This window comes from Gorilla gorilla, chromosome 2 (genome assembly GCF_029281585.2).
Source record: "Gorilla gorilla gorilla isolate KB3781 chromosome 2, NHGRI_mGorGor1-v2.1_pri, whole genome shotgun sequence".
In the NCBI taxonomy this organism is placed as follows: Eukaryota; Metazoa; Chordata; class Mammalia; order Primates; family Hominidae; genus Gorilla; species Gorilla gorilla.
The window spans coordinates 182,852,219-182,865,411 of record NC_086017.1 but is presented as its reverse complement, the minus strand read 5'-3'; the positions used below and the strand labels follow the sequence as shown (position 1 = coordinate 182,865,411).

Sequence of the window (13,193 nt, the reverse complement as noted above, 5' to 3'; positions counted from 1 at the left end):
TGCATAAATTTCTCCTGAGCCCACTCGTTAGGACATCAGTGACCTCCATGTTTCTGTATCCAGTGGTCAGTTCTCAATCTTCCTCTTTCTTCATCTCTCAGCTCCTTTGACATAATTGATGTCTCTATCATTGACGCATTCTTTTCACCTGGCTTCTGTCTTTCTCACCACACTCTCCTGGGTTTCCTACTGCCCCATTGGCAATTTTTTTTTTTGGCCCCCTTTACTGGACCCATCTCTTCTTCCTGGTATTTAAATGTTGGAGAGTCCTGAGTGTCAGTCCTCAGACATGCCTCCTTTATTCACCCTCAGTCAGTCTGTGGTGAAAATATGTTACTTAAAGTTAACTACCACGTTTAAAGCCACCTGACTTCCAAGTCCTGAATCTCAGACTTATGTATCCAAATCCCAGTCCTGAATGTTAGACTTATGGATCCAAATCCCAGTCCTAATCTCAGACTTAGGTCTCCAAACCCCAGTCCTCAGACTTACATATCCAAACCCCAGGCCTGAATCTCAGACTTAGGTATCCAAACCCCAGTCCTCAGACTTACGTATCCAAACCCCATTCCTGAATCTCAGATTTATGTATCCAAACCCCAGTTCTGAATCTCAGACTTATGTATGCAAGCCCCTATCCTCAGATTAATATCTAAACCCCAGTCCTGAATCTCAGACTTACATATCCAAACCCCATTCCTGAATCTCAGACTTATGTATATAAACCCCAGTCCTGAATCTCCGACTTATGTATATAAACCCCCGTCCTGAATCTCAGACTTACATATCCTAACCCCAGTCCTGAATCTCAGACTTATGTATACAAACCCCAGTCCTGAATCTCAGACTTATGTATACAGATTCCAGTCCTGAATTTCCAGACTTACATATCCAAACCCCAGTCCTGAATGTTAGACTTATGTATCCAAACTCCAGTCCTAATCTCAGACTTATGTATCCAAATCCCAGTCCTGAATCTCAGACTTACATATCCAAACCCCAGGCCTGAATCTCAGACTTACATATCCAAACCCCAGGCCTGAATCTCAGACTTACGTCTCCAAACCCCAGTCCTGAATCTCAGACTTACGTCTCCAAACCCCAGTCCTGAATCTCAGACTTATGTATACAAACCCCAGTCCTGAATCTCAGACTTACGTATACAAACCCCAGTCCTGAATCTCAGACTTACGTATGTAAATTCCAGTCCTGAATCTCCAGACTTACATATCCAAACCCCAGTCCTGAATGTTAGACTTATGTATCCAAACTCCAGTCCTAATCTCAGACTTATGTATCCAAACCCCAGGCCTGAATCTCAGACTTACTTATCCAAACCCCAGGCCTGAAACTCAGACTTACATATCCAAACCCCAGTCCTGAATCTCAGAGTTACATATCCAAACCCCAGGCCTGAATCTCAGACTTACATATCCAAACCCCAGGCCTGAATCTCGGACTTATGTATCCAAGCCTCAAACTTCGGTATCCAGCGTCCTACTTCTCTTCGTTTGGGTATCTAAAAGGTCTCTAAAACTTAACCTACCCAAAATGGCACTCCTGATTTGCCCCAAAAACTTACTGCTTCTCCCCAGACCCCATCACCTACAATGTTCCCCAGCTGAATAATTAGACTTTTCTCCCTGTTACTCATATGAGTCTTAGAGTCTTCCTTGACACCTCTCTTTCTTTTACACTCTGCATCACGACCCACATCAGAAAATCTTCTTGGCCCTATCTTCACAGTAGATCCTAGATCTGACTACTTCTCTTCATCTCCCACCTGGACTACTGCAATATTCTCCTAAGTAGTCTGCCTTCTCTCAGTCTATTCTTTTTTTATTTTTATTTTTCATTGAGACAGAGTCTTGCTCTGTCCCCCAGGCTGGAGTGCAGTGGCTCGATCTCAGCACGATCTCGGCTCACTGCAACTTCTGCCTCCTGGGTTCAAGCGATTCTCCTGCCTCAGCCTCCTGAGTAGCTGGGATTACAGGCACCCGCCACCATACCCAGCTAATTTTTGTATTTTAAGTAGAGAAGGGGGTTTCACCATGTTGGCCAGGCTGGTCTTGAACTCCTGACCTCAAGTGATCCACCCACCTCGGCCTCCCAAAGTGCTGGGATTACAGGTGTGAGCCACAATGCCCAGCCCCTTTTAGTCTTTTCTTTACCTACCCAACTTGTGTAATCTTTTCAAATGGCACAGTGTTTCACTTTCTTGATTAAAACCTTTCAGGGCCTTTTCATTATATTTAAGGAAAAACATAAATGAAACTGTGCAATGGTTTACAAAGCCATACATAACTGGACTCCCTAGTTTCTTCTCTCACTACACCCTCTACTGTTGCCCTTTCTTTCACAGCACTGACTACACTGGCCTTTTTGTTGTTCTTGAACACGCCAAGTTTGTATTGGCCTCTGGGCCTTTGCAGTTTCCGTTTCTTCTGCCTGGGCCCTTTTCCCAGATGATTACAGAGCCTGTCACCTCACTTCGTTCAGGTCTCTGCTCAAGTGTCATCTCCCCAGAGAGGCCTCTTCTGACCATCTTATCTAAGGAGTGTGCTACCTCGCCACTTATGCCATCTCTCTCCAGATGCCATCTCTCTCCAGTCCCTTACTCTGCTTTAGTTTTCTTAACAACACTTAGTATTATCTGGCTTTATATATATTTGTTTAAATTTTTGATAGTCTGTCTTCCCTAATAGAATATAAACTCCCTAAAGATAGAAGTTTTCTGCTTTCATCACTAATGCTGAAAACAATGCCTGTCGCATAGTAGGTGCTCAATAAGTACGTGTTGAATGCCTGACCTTGGGAAATTTAAGCTTTCTGGCCCCATTTTCATCACCTGAAAAATGAGGAAAATAATTGTATCTAATTCATATGGCAGATGTGAATGTCAAATAAGATATTGAGTCTAGTAAGATATTATGGCAATAGTGTTGGCTATTATTTTGTAATTATCATTAAGTAACATCAATAATTTAAATATCTTGTAAGCAACAAATACATATATGAATGCAATGTAAGGTAGAATTTTTGCTATATGCTTTTTACAATGGTTGATTTCAGAGGTATAACTTGTAATATGTAGTTACTGATTACTAAGTTGGAGGAAGTAGTTATAAATGCATGAAAAGTTAAATGCCATCACTATTTAAATAACCCATCCAGATAAAATAGAAAGTCTCAAGGCATAATTTGTTGCCTAATGGATTTGCTGCTGCTGATGATGATTGCTGTAGTTGTTGAGCAATTTTGTTTTTTTTTTAAAGCAGGGTGACCTGAAAATGCTTTGTAGGGGACATGGGTTTGGGCTGCCCCTTGAAATGCTGGGGAGGATTTGACTCCTTTACTGTCGAGGAGGGGGAAGGGCATTGCCACAGTTGGGACAGTGGTACAAACTCAAAAGGAAGGAAGAACTAGGTAATTTGAAAAACAGAATAAACCAATTTGGCTGGAAAGTGAGGCCTTGTGAGAAAGCAGATTGAGAGCAACACAAAAAACAGGGTAGGAACTAGAGAAAATGGCTTCAGATTAAAGGAACTGCTAGGGCAACAGGAAACCCTTCCTTAGATTGGGTAAGCAAGGAAGGAAATGCCTCTGGGCAATTAGGAAAGAAGGTAAATCATCAAGGGCTTGTTCCTGCCAGGTTGAGTCCCCTCTTCCCTTACAGGGCAAGCAGCTCTAAGCGAAACCTCTGCCCTTCCTACAGCGGATGGGTGTGCTGTGTCCTGAGACAGACAGCAGTAGGAAGACCAGCTCTCCGGTTCCTGGGACGTAGAAACCAATTTTGAACTCTCTTCACACACAACAATTTTCACTCTAGTTTTTAGGTGACTGATTACAAGACAAGTGACAATTTTCACTCTGGCTCCTTATTTAAAAAAGAAAGAAAATAATAGAGAAACTTGGAAATTAAAGATCCATCCATGAACATAGTAATTTACATTTTAACTGCATATTAAGAAATGTTCAGCTTTTTTTTTTTAAGCAGAAGTTACTGTATTGTGTCAGATTAGTTATATAAACCCACATTCTCATTATTGTGTAAAAGGAAGTCATGTATTATATGAGAAGGGGCCAAAGTCGTCTGTGAACTGATCAGGTTATTTAAAAAGAGAGGTTATCTAGTTAACCTTGAGATAAAATTTGTTTGAAATTATACAGTTTTATGTAAAATTACAGTAATTTAAAAGGGTGCTATCACACGCGCCTTCAGTTTATTGTTATTGCCAAGTTACAAAATGATGCTACACTTTGCAGGGTTAGAATAGATTTCAGAGCAATTTGTAGTAATTAAGAATAACCTTGTAAAAGTAAAAGAAGCAAAATAAAACAAAATAAAATGAAATATAGACAGGAGCCATGACAGATGTTACAGAATAGGGAAGGGATGTGAAGACAATAGGCGCCGTTGTCATTACCGCAGCCCTGGCAACACACGTCACAGATTAAATAATGAATGCCAGTTGGTGGGCACAGAGAGGAAAGAACAGAGAGCCCATTGTTTCAGCTCGTCCATCTAATTTCAAACCAATTGCTTAAGTAAAGTCTTCTGTCTTGGTTAGAGCCAATGGCATATTAAAGAGCTGAAATACTGCAAATCTTGTAATTCACTCTGGATCACCAATCAGAACTAAATAAAAGAGCTTTGAGCAAGGAAACAAATTCTTAGCCTTACCTGTAAATAGAAGCCTGGAGAGAAGTGCAACTCATCATTTGGGTGGGCACCCACTGTGCCCACCTCTTGCGATCAGGTTCTAGCTAGTGTGGTATGAGGGAGGGACTCTTCATCTTACTCTTCTGTGCCCATGACTACAGCTCCATAGAGTGGGGTGACAGGTACCACCGTCCGCTGCAGCACTGGCGCAGTGCTGAGGCCCAGGAAGGAGTGTCTTCTTAGATGGCAGCTTCTGCTGAGGTTCAAGGCAGGTTTGGGTTCCTGCCTTTTCCTACTCTGAATCGATGTGATGAACTAACAAGCTAATACATGTGAAAGCCCTTTGTTTACACAAATGAAGGGGTTACTGTTTTTATTATTTTAGGGTGTGGAGTCACGTGGTAGAAAGAACACAAAGTCAGAAGTCCTGCGTTTGCATCCTAGCTTTGAAAGCTGGCTGCATCTCATACTAGGGTCCCCCTTTTCGCAAAGCTATTTTTAAGTGTTTTCCTGTGGCTTTTCTTTCCCCTTTTATTTTAATTAATTAATTAATTTTTTAAATTTACTTATTTTGAGACAGAGTGTCTCTCTGTCATCCAGGCTGGAGTGCAGTGGCATAGTCTCTGCTCACTGCAACCTCTGCCTCCTGGGTTCAAGCAATTGTCCTGCCTCAGCCTCCTGAGTAGCTGGGATTACAGATATGTGCCACCACACCCGGCTAATTTTTGTATTTTTAGTAGAGACGGGGTTTCACCATGTCGGCCAGGCTGGTCTTGAACCCCTGACCTCAGGTGATCCGCCCCTCTCAGCCTCCCAAAGTGCTGGGATCACAGATGTGAGCCACTGCGCTGGGCTCTTTCCCCCTTTAAATCAGATGTTCTTTACTTTTACTTGTGCCATGGGGGCCTCTTTGACATTCTAATTAAGCTAATGAACCACTCTACAGAATATTTATTCTGTAAAATTAAACACATAAAATTAAAATGCATAGGATTACAAAGGAAACCAATTATACTGACATAAAGTTATCAATATGCAAAGAAGTAAATATGTCATATTGTAATACATGTCCTTTATTAAAATGCATTACTTACCAGCATCTAGTGGCAGGTCTAATAACTACTGTAATTTTGAAATAGCGATGAGTGGAAATGATACTTTGAGATATTGCAATAACTAATGTGATATGAAAAATCCTTGATGTCTAAGAAAATATCTTTGACGTCAAAGAAAATATCTTTGATGACAAGTTACAGAAGGAAATGATAATTTTAGTTAGAAGTTAGTAAAAATAAAAATAAAAATTTTTATCAACAGCCTGAATTCTGTCTGACACCCTTAGCCTTGCCTTAAATTTCACTCTTTCTTCTCATGCTGTACATTTTCAAGGGACAAACTCTGTGTCCCACTGTCCCCCAGCTGCAGCTGCTCCTTCAGTGTCAGTGACTCCTAAATGTGCACCTCTGCTGTCTAGGCAAAGGACTGGAGCACCTGGCCTGCATCTCCTGGGGCCTGCTGGATATCCTCCCTGAACGGCTCAGAGGACCTCAAACCCAGCCTCCCTCAGTGAACTCCTTGGCTTGAGCATCTCCCCACCCTCCTCCCACCAGCCTGCCCTTCCTCCTTGTCCCTAACTCTGTGAATGGCATTAGTAACCACCACGTGGCTCCAGCCCCGAGCTGGCTTGACAAGGGAGCCAGTGCGCATGCTGCTGCGGGGGTTACGGCACAAGCCTCCTTGATACAGTTTATGAAAGTATAAACTTGTATGTCTTACAGCACTGGCCTGTGCTTGCCTTTACCTGGAATGTCTAAATTTCTACTCACCCAAAAAGGCCTCATTCCTCCTACTTACCTTTCCAACATGCAGATCTGGACACTTTCCGGTTTAGCATCCGTTGGTGATGCCTCTTTGCTCCATGATGTGACATAAGAGGACTCTGCCTTCCTCACAGCATTTTCTTCTGCTGGTCCCTCAGCCTTACTAAGGTCCCTGCAGGCAGTCCCTCCAATGTCCCCCACCCCATTTACCCTTTGCCTTGGCAGACTGAGTGAGTGCCCTCTCCCTGGGGACCCTTTCCCTTCCATGTCACCTCCAGGTCTCAGTTCTGTGGCCACTTCTCTGGAAAGCCTTTATGAGGACTGTTCACAGTGCAGGCCTTATCCACTGTCTCCCCCGCCCTTGCATTTGACCAGGGCCTGGCAGGGTTTAAGTGGTACGCACTCAGGAAGAAAGAGTTTTTAAAGTACATGGCTAGGAGCACCGACCTGGGTTCTAATCCCAGCTCTGTCTCTAACTGTGTGATCTTGGCAGTGTACTTACTAGCCTTTGGATGCCTCAGTTTTATCATCTGTAAAACTGGTATAATAGCCGGGCGCGGTGGCTCACGCCTGTAATCCCAGCACTTTGGGAGGCCGAGGCGGGCGGATCATGAGGTCAGGAGATCGAGACCATCCTGGCTAACACGGTGAAACCCCGTCTCTACTAAAAGTACAAAAAATTAGCTGGGTGCGGTGGCGGGCGCCTGTAGTCCCAGCTACTCGGGAGTCTGAGGCAGAAGAATGGCATGAACCCGGGAGGCGGAGGTTGCAGTGAGCCGAGACAGCGCCACTGCAGTCCGGCCTGGGTGAAAGAGCGAGACTCCGTCTCAAAAAACAAACAAACAAACAAACAAACAAACAAACAAACAAAAAACTGGTATAATAATAGAGTGGTAATGTTTAAATGAGTTGGTACTTATAAAGCACTTTAGAACCAAGCTTGGCTCATCGGAAGAGCTTGTATAATAGCTATCCTTATTCATTTTAGTTTGTTTGTTTTGTTTTTTTTTTGAGACGGAGTCTCGCTCTGTTGCCCAGGCTGGACTGCAATGGCACGAAGTCGGCTCACTGCAACCTCCGCCTCCCGGGTTCAAGCGATTCTCCTGCCTCAGCCTCCTGAGTAGCTGGGATTATAGGTGCACTCCTCCACGCCCGGCTAATTTTTGTATTTTTAGTAGAGACGGGGTTTAGATGGGGTTTCACCATGTTGGTCAGGCTGATCTGGAGCTCCTGACTCGTGATCCACCCGCCTCGGCCTCCCAAGGTGCTGGGCTTACAGGCATGAGCCACTGCACCTGGCCTCATTTTAGTTTTAGCAGTACAGCTTGGGCTCATTTAAAAGTCATATCCTGCTATACTCTTATTTTTGCGGGGTTTTATTAAAGAATGTAGTGTAATTTGGTGCCCACCACTTAACTTTTCTTCATCTTCATTAAGGTTAATATCAGATATTCATTTTAGAAGAATTAATTTATATGTGGCAAAAGGAAATACATTTTTACTGAAAGATAAGAGAAATTCTGGGAATACAGACATACACACTGATGGAGACACAGCCCCACCAGTAGTTTATCTAGCTGAGTTGGGGATTTATTCATATTTCTTCCATTTCAAAGATTGTGTTTGTCTCCCAGGAGTATTTTTTGAAGCTCTTTCTGCAGAGGAGAGATCAATATTATTTATCAGAGGATTTCCTTGGGCATGCAAATCATCATATATGTTTGCAAACCAGATCCATGTAAAATAGATGGTTTTGAATCTACTTTTTTTGCATGAGCATTTTTATATCCTCTAGAAATATATCACTATTGTGGGGAAAAATTTAATAATATTTAACGACATACTGAATGTGACATTAATGTGCTCGCATAGCTGATCCTTCCCTGTTTTTCTTCCAACATCAAAGTAATAACATTTCCCCTGAGGTTTGTTCAGCTCATCCAGCCTTCGCTTGGTTTTGCCAGCAGGTGGGGTACTAGCTCCTTTTAAAGTCATCAGCCACAGGTCTTGAGGCTCGTTTTCTTTTCTCCCTGAGAAAAGAAATTATCTTGCCCCCTCATTCTAAAGTGACCCCATGAGATCCTCTTGAGCCCTGACCTGGGAGTGGGTAGAGGGGTGGGCAAGGTGTGTACTAGATCTAAAATAGTCTCCAGGATTCTCATGGGTGAATTTGTTGAGCTAATGGCTTATATTTCACAGGTTTTGAGTAACTTGAATTTTACCAGTAATTCATGTAAATCAGTTTGGCAACAGGTGAATCAAGCTTTGCCTGGCATATTTGGTCCAATCTTATGGTTTAGGAGAAACAATAATTAAAGTTCAAAAACCTTGGTCATTGTGTTGAAATAAGTCTCATTTAAACAAAATACAAATCATGGCAACAAGCCATTAGAATTAAAACTGTTCTTGGAGTTGAAAACTAGGGGAAAATAAGTATACTGTGAACACATTGTGTTAAAAAGCTGATGTTCTAGCAATATGCTAGAACATTACTGACTGTTTTAAGATCTAGCTGCTTTAAGGAATTGATTGACTACATTTTTCTAGAATGAAACATAAATTTCTTATTTTGAAATCTTAGTGAGTGGTATTAAGTTCCATTTTAAAAGGCAGCTTAAAGATCCATGTTAAAAGACATGTCTTAGCTTATACATCCATTCTAAATGTAGGTGGTGAAACTGAATTATAAGAATGTTTTTAAGATTTATAGACCCTAAGTCAGAATCAGAAGTTAGAAGGTTCTTTGACAAAATTTCCTGTTGAACTTATGTTAATCATTGGATTTGATGAGGTTTTTAAGCTTATTCAATGTTATCTGAAAATAGTAATACTATCTACATTTGATTCTCAGAAACGATAACTTCATATGTCCCTCTTATGCAGTGTGAAATTACAGTGCTATCTGTTCCATAACTGCCACACAACTTGAACAATATAAAAGTCATTTCATGGCCCTAATGGAGGGCAGACTGTATCCCCTTGCTTAAAATAAATCATTCACTTTAATGCAGTGTCTGAGGGGAGAGAAGGGAGTGAGAGTTCTCTTTGTTTAAGTTTGTGTTATGGTTTTCTTGGGCAGCAAGTACAAAAGTGCAGCCTGAAGCTGTAGCTCATTCTGTATGTGGGTTTTATTTCTCACAGCAGTCCGGTGTCTATTTAACATATGGGGAGTGGTTTCAAGTTCATTACTAAAGCTTATAGGCTAAAGTGCTTTGTGGGCTTGGCTATGACTTAAGTTGCCTTGAGGGAGTCAGCCAAAACTGGGCTTGGGAACAGGAAGGTTTTGCCCATTTGTTTGGATTCTCAGGGTAGTCGATTTTGCCACCTCTTGGCTATCAGCTGCCTTGGAGATTGGTTTCATAGTAAGGATTCTTTCTTTAAGGTGATATGGAGCAACTACTTTCACAGGGGCACCAGGTTAGTAAATAACGTTTTGCACTTTCTGCTGCGTGTGTCAGATTTTCTTTCTGAGCTCACGGTGTGATGATGGGACAGACTGGGTTGCTGCGTTCTTTTAGAAAATAATGTGAGTTTGTTTATCCTGCAGAGGTTTAGGGGGTTATGTTTCTCCTTATAATATATGCATTTTTTGACCACATTAAATACAATTGGAAGCCAAGAGGAAATGACATATTAGTATCTGTGTTGGATTTGCAGTCCAGAGGTCTTGTTAGTAAATATCAGCCCTGCCCCCGCCCCCCCTTTTTTTTTTTTTCTTTTGAGATAGGGTTTTGCTCTGTCGCCAAGGCTGCAGTGCAGTTGAATGATCATGGCTCACTGTAGTCTCAACCTCTTGGGCTCAAGCGATCCTCCCACCTCAGTCTCCTGAATAGCTGGGATTACAGGTGCATGCCACCACACCCAGCTAATTTTTTTTTATGTACTTTTTTATAGAGACCAGATTTTGCCATGTTGCCCAGGCTGGTCTCCAACTCCAGGGCTCAAGCGATTTGCCTGCTTTGTCCTCCCAAAGTGCTGGGATTACAGGCGTGAGCCACCTTGCCCAGCCTAGTTCCTTTCTTATAATTGCTTTCTTTGTGTCGTTGCACTAGACCTTCTAGGTATAAATATTATTTTATACACAGTTGACTTTATTTTTTGAAACGTTAAGTAGTGGGGTGTTGGGCGCCAGTTGGGGTTGTCCTCCCTCACCACACTGGTGCGTGCTTGTCTGATGCACGGTTTTTCTTCAGGCCTACTCCTTGGAGTTTCAGTGAACCAGAATATCATTTTAATTTTTCTGTTTGAAAAGTCTGGCACTTTTCTGGAATGCCTCAAAATACTGGCATAAGAATTGATTCAGGCAGAATGTACAGGTGGATTAAGCCCAATTGAATTTTGTCTTCAGTTTTGTTGTTTTTATTCTCAAGTGATTCTTCAGAATACGAGATTACCCGAGGATTAAAGAACAGCTGTAAAAATGGAGTGTGACTTGTAAAACATAAAAGTATAGTTAATAGTAATTAAGAAATTAAGTCAATATAATTAAGCACAGAGAAAGACATTGTCTTCCTTAATCTCGTTAATTTAAAGATCTAAAGAGCAATTCTGCCTTTATTAATTTGCCACCAAAGCAATCTGGCTTGAAATTGTTCTATAGGAGTAGTTCAATTTGGTGTTTTAAAGTTTGCAACACTTTATGAAATATAGTTTCTCTTGCTTTCATGTTATTTTAAGGATGCTTTAGTTCAGGGTAATGTAGTAGTGTTTTAAATATGCTAATATGCTTCTGTTATTGCCATTTTATTCTCCTTTTTTCCCCACTGGGAAATACAGTGTATTAGAAAGGGTCGGTTCTTTCATGTTCTTCTCTGCTTAAAAAAAATTGAGGGGGAAGGGAGACAGAAATAGGTACTTTAAAAAGATCTTTGAGGTGATATGCTAAACTTTAAGGATCCCTTTCCCCATCAGTGCTAAGTTGAAGTTACAATGTTATGGCTGCATGCCATTTCGGGATTACAAAATGGACTGTATTTTATACCCCCTAAGACACAATTGTACAGCTGTGTTATTGCCCCTGCCTCTGTAGATATTTTCTTTAACAGTAAGTTTATTACATCATTTTAGCTTTCCCAAAAGTGCAAAGATTGCTATGACTTTGCTAAGTTTTATATATATATGCCATATATATGCTATTACTACACATATATGCTATTGTGCAATTATTAATTATTAAATGATATTAAATTTTAAGGAATGACTTGTCCACCTGATTGTAGCTGCCTGATGATTTTAGAGAGAAATATTAAGACATTTTAGTCGTTGATTACTTGTTTGTGCTTGATGGGTACAGATAAAGGTCTTTAAAAACTTACATGAAACTCATTTGTATCTTGTGGATCTCAGTTTCTGTGTTCCCAAGTGCTTCATAGCTTTTCATCTAGAGATGGTAACAAAGCAAAGACCACAGATTCGAAACAAAAATACTGTGGCAAAGGATTAGATAAGAGGGGAACTCCCTAAAAACCAGATTTTAGGGTTTTCCCAGAGAATATACACATTAAAATGTTTCCTCCAAACGTGGGAGAAAAAAAAGGACTGTACAGTAGAGAGTTCAAAATCTGTAAATTTGGGATAAAGTGTCTAAGCAAACCTTAGATTATTCCTGATTCTAGGTTTGGAACACACATTGCACTCTTGCTCTCATTCTGCTGGACTGGCTTAATTTTGTTATATCTGGGTCTTTTGGCTAATAAGAGATGAGCATTTGTCTCATAACATACCATCTAATTTTAAGTTGAGTTTTGTGCTAATTAATTTTTATCCAACATGCTTTCTTGTTGATATTCAAAGTGATTTAGACGTCTCACACATCTCAGATGGTTTATGACCTAGCTATGACCCAGAAGGATGTGATGCCAATTTTCTTATAAAATGAATCTGAGTTTCAAAGCTGGAGATAAATTCTTAGGCAAACTTTTTAAACTTGAATTGGCTACGCCCCAAACGTTGAGGAAGTTGCATGGCAGTAGAAGATCAGGACTCTGAGGAAAGAATTGAAGAACTAGGAGTAGTAGTGGTATTAGAGGTGAATTTTCTGACCGTCGAACCTTGGTAGATTTTCACCTGATGGACCAGTTCCGTTCACAGCCCGGATCACTCCTTGTTCCTGTGTGATCACACATAGTCTTGATCTTTGCAGCGTATGGTTTGGGAGGTGCAGGCTTTTCATCTGCAGTCTATAGCCTTGTCAGCTTCATATATTGACTAAAATGAACTGTGCCACATCTGCCTTTTCCATGCCTAACCTCCTGGTTCTTTCCTTCCCCCCTCAAGAACCAGGTGCTTGTGTGCACGTAGGTCTTATGGTTACGTAACAGAAAATGTGGGAGATTGTGATGCCACCCACCCTGGAAATTCACTATTTTAGTAATGTCGGTAAATACTTAACTTCCCAGAGGGATTGCAAAAGTTGAGGATAGAGTATACTCCTGGAGCTGATCTGACCACAGAGCTCCCCAGTTGCCTGTTTCATTCTGAAGAACCCAATTTAAGTTTGACCCGGCATTTCTGGGGTAGTAGTACTACCCCAGTAGTAGTAATAGTCATAGCAGAAGTGGTAGAATAGTGGTAATAATAATAATAATAATGAACACATAAAAGTCATTTCCTAAGTGCAGTCACTGTTCTAAGCCCCAGCCCCCCTCTCTTTTTTTTTTTTTTTTTTTTTTTTGAGGCAGAGTCTCACTCTGTTGCCCAGGCTGGAGTGC

General features: G+C 41.2%; 1 protein-coding gene across 3 annotated transcripts in view; it reads left to right on the top strand.

The window, feature by feature from the left end:
* The window catches only part of PLD1 (phospholipase D1), a 209,754-nt gene that overhangs the window by 29,828 nt on the left and 166,733 nt on the right, over positions 1-13,193 (top strand). Inside the window, exon 1 of one of the 3 annotated variants that reach the window (XM_055381467.2) lies at positions 9,728-9,900. The exons of 1 other annotated variant lie outside the window; for it this stretch is intronic. The gene's annotated coding sequence lies outside the window, so the exon portion shown is untranslated. Of the gene's footprint in view, positions 1-9,727; positions 9,901-13,193 lie in introns of those variants that run through there. One more of the 3 variants, XM_055381468.2, reaches the window with a different exon arrangement.